Here is a 4,306-nt window from a genome sequence, read left to right on the forward strand (position 1 = left end):
ATAATGCCCTTGACTGTCCCCTAGAGGTGTGAGGTAAGTCCCTATTGCTGAAGATAGATAATAAACACTGTAGACACAGTCATGAGGTGGAACTGACCCGAAAGCCACCTTTCTTCCTGAGTAAAAGCTTTCATGGTACCAGAAGTTGCCATGCATGCTTTCAATGGAAGAAAACAACAGAGTCCTACCAAGATATGACACTTCTGAACCACAGCAATGGCCAGCATGGCATAAAAAACTCAAAGGTGTAGTAGTGGCAGGCATAACTTTCTAATTGGACATAAGATATACTCAACAAGAGGGAAGTCATGCTTTTCCTCCTCTCCAGCTCCACCGCCGTAGCCATCATGAATGACACAGTAACCATCCGGACCAGAAAGTTCATGACCAACCGTCTGCTTCAGAGGAAACAGATGGTCATTGATGTCCTTCATCCTGGGAAGGCAACAGTACCAAAGACAGAAATTCGGGAAAAGCTGGCCAAAATGTACAAAACCACACCAGATATCATCTTTGTATTTGGATTCAGAACCCACTTTGGTGATGGCAAGACACTGGCTTTGGCATGATCTATGATTCTTTAGATTATGCAAAGAAGAGTGAGCCTAAACACAGACTCGCAAGACATGGCCTTTATGAGAAGAAAAAGACCTCCCGAAAACAGGGAAAGGAAAGCAAGAACAGAATGAAGAAGGTCAGGGGCACGGCGAAGGCCAATGTTGGTGCTGGCAAAAAGTGAGTGGAGACTGGATACAGCCAAAGGAGTAGATTTGTGACTCGATGTTTTGCTGTGATGTGCAGATTTCTGAGAGGACAAATAAACTAAAAAGCTTCTACCAAAAAAAAAAAAAAAGGGAAGTCATGTCTAGTACTGGAAATTTAGTAACTATTTAGGGCCTGTGAAGTCATGAATCTTGGAAGAGAAAATTCAACTACCATGTTACTAAACAGCACAATTCATAACTAAATACTAAATATTTCTCCTAACACCCATAGATCTGTGCAGTTGTCACCCCTTATCAAGAAAACATCTTTTTTACAGTGGACAGAAACCATTACAGAAAACCATAGCCAATCAAAATTCAGTTGTGGAGCCCAGCCCCAACTCATATATTTACAAGACAACTCCTTGACCCAAGGATCAGGGATCACTGTAGAAAATAGAGTGGAAAGAGCCAGAAAAATAGGAAGTTTTCTGTGAGACTATGTCTCCTAAAAATTTCAGAAACACTGATGAAGACTCACCAACATGGTTGTCTAAACAGGATTTGAACAAGGATAATACCGAAAGACATGTTAACATGAACAGAGCAAGCTTGTAAGCCTGAAGTTTACACAAAGAACTACGGGCAGCTGAAGAATGCTGGGAGCAGGAGAGATCAATCTTCCCCAGGGAAGAGCTCACCAATTGTTGTTTATACCAAATAGTCAGCCTTGAAAACATAGACATACACGTAAGACTGTACAATTGAACATATTTTATTTATGTATTTAGGAACATACATATACAAATGCATATAACAATAATTAATGAAAAAAGAGGCCATGAATTTGAAAGAAAGCAAGGAGAGGTATATGACAAGGTTTAGAGGAAAGAAAGGGAAGGAGGAAATGAAATAACTGTACTATAATTTTAAAGCATAGTAAAAATAAATTCTGAAAATGTTTAAAAAATAAGTTCAATTGTGTTTAGTTTTAACAGTAAGTAGATAAACTCAATAGAAAACCAATACTACTACTATATTGTAAAACTGACAAAGTTGTAAAAAACTGATTATTTTTTAAAGGATTGTTTTATTATTTTTAAATTCTGTGTTTTTGTGTACTTATTTGTGAGTATATGCATGTGAGTGGTATGGAGGCCAGTGGTGTTGGATCCCTAGAGTTGGAATTGTATGTGGTTGTAACCTGGCACATGGGTATGCTGGGAATCAAGCTTGGGTCCTTCTGCTAGAGTGGTACACACTCTAACCCCACTGAGTCATCCCTCTAACTCAAAAGATTGGTCTTTTTCTTTTGAGACAGGGCTTCTCTCTATGTAGCCAAGACTAGTCATTTTAAGAACTGGCACACAATGGAAAACTTAGAGCTTGAATAAAGCATAAAGTAGTATTTTTCTTTTTGTTTGAAAGCTACCAGTCAACATGTAGTCAAGATGTGTGTGTGTGTGTGTGTGTGTGTGTGTGTGTGTGTGTAATCAATGTAAGACTCTGAATCTATGTATATCTTCTAACAAAGTACTAAGAGGAATACATTTTCTAGTAATATATGGGCATAACTAATGGGTAAGACTACAAATTTTCATTGTTTGACTGAATGTATCTATATTATATATTATTCTTAACAAAACTCTTATCATTGTTGAGGTTTGGTCTGTTGCTATGTATTGTAATGTTAAATACTGGCCCCCAAGGTCTGACTGACCCCAGGGACAAGGAAATCCTCACATATACCAAGTGATGCTATGTAACGTTTCTCCTTAATTTAAAACTATTGGTTGAATAAAGATGTCTACAGCCTATAGCTGTACAGAAAAGAAGTAGACAAGGTTTTGGTTCCTGGGCTTGGGGATGAAGATAGGACCAAGAGGGAAAACAGAGAGAAGAGAGAGGAGAAGATAGTATGGAGTATGGGATTGTGAGAACTGGCCATGAGGGCCAGTCAGAGTAAGAGTGACCTAGGCAGAACACTGTAGGTCATATTTTGGGGTTGTTGACAGGGAAGCAGACATAACAGAGAGGGTAGGTATCTGCCCAGGTCTAATGCTTTAAAAGCTTATTATACATATAAAAGTTGTGTATTATTCATAATAGCCAGAAACTGAAACAACCTAGATGTCCTTCAACTGAAGAATGGATAAAGAAAATGTAGTACATCTACACAATAGAATACTATTCAGGTATTAATTTTGCAGGCAAATGGATGGAACTTGATAATATCATCCTGAGTACATACATAGTATGCACTCACTTATAAGTGGATATTAGTCATAAAATATGGATTCCCATATTACACTCCACAGACCCAAAGAAGCTAAACAGGAAGGAAGGCCTAAGTAAGGAAGCTTGAGTCTTACTTAGAAGGGAGAATAAAATAGTCATAAGAGGCAGATGGAGAAAGGGAACTGGGAGGGACGGGATATGGGGGCGGAAGTAGGAGGATTCAGGATCAGGTGAGGGGAAGGACAGAAAGGATAGCTAAATGGCCATGAAAATGAATGGAAATCTGAACTGACAGGGGTAAGGAGATGTGTGTGTGGGGGGTGCATTTCCAGGACAAGACAGAGACCTGGGATAAGGGAAGCTCCCAAGAGTCAATGGAGATGACCTTAGCTGTGACTCACTACACTGGGGATATGGAACCTGAAGATACTGCCTCCTGTAGCCAAACAGAAACCCCAGTGGAACAATAGAGACACCAAGCTACCCACAAAACTTTCAACCCAAAATAATTCTGTCTACAAAAGTAATGCAGGCATGGGGAAATGAGCAGAGACTGAAGAAATGGCCAACCGATAACAGGCCCAACTTGAGACTCATCTCATGGGCAAGCATTAATCATACTCTGTTATGCTTGCAGACAGGGGCATGTTGTTCTGTTTGAGGCACCACCCAGCAGCTGACTCAGATACAGACACCTACAGCAAACAGTGGATGGAGCTAGGAGGAAGGATTGTGGGCTCTGAAAGAGTTAGGAACTCCACAAGAAGACCAGTAGTCAACCTACCTGGACTCTTGGGGTTAGAATCTGAACCACCAACCAAAGAACACACACAGGCTGGACCTAGGCCTTCCTACACATATGTAGCAGATGTGAAGCTTGGCCTTCATGTGGGCCCTGAACAACGGCAAAAGGGGCTATCTCAAAAGCTGCTGCCTGTACATGGGATATATTCTACTAGCTGGGCTACCTTGTCTGGCCTGTGGGAGAGGAAGTGCCTAGCCTCACAGAGACCTAAGTACCTGGGTGGGTAGGGGATATGGGGGTGGGGTGTGTGCACCTGCTCAGAGGAGAAGGGGATGGGGGAAGGAGTGTGGGAGGGGGGTGACAGGGGTGGCATTAAGTGGGATATAAAGTGAATAAGTAAAAAAAAAATTAAATTTAAAAATTTTGATTTGTGTCTTTTGTCTGGGCTGCTAACTGGTAGATAGATTTGTAATAAGAACATACAAAATGAAGACCAAAGGCAGCTAGAACTCCCCGATTGAGATTAAATAATTTCTACAATATATCATTCTTTTCTTTTTTTCCAGTTTTTTTTTAAATTTTTAATATTTTTATTACATATTTTCCTCAATTACATTTC

At 40.2% G+C, this 4,306-nt stretch overlaps 1 pseudogene; it reads left to right on the forward strand.

Moving 5' to 3' along the window:
* Window positions 1-347: 347 nt before the first annotated feature.
* On the forward strand, window positions 348-764 carry LOC110287985 (annotated as a pseudogene).
* Window positions 765-4,306: the final 3,542 nt, after the last annotated feature.

This window comes from Mus caroli, unplaced genomic scaffold, assembly GCF_900094665.2.
Source record: "Mus caroli unplaced genomic scaffold, CAROLI_EIJ_v1.1 scaffold_19100_1, whole genome shotgun sequence".
Lineage (NCBI taxonomy): Eukaryota > Metazoa > Chordata > Mammalia > Rodentia > Muridae > Mus > Mus caroli.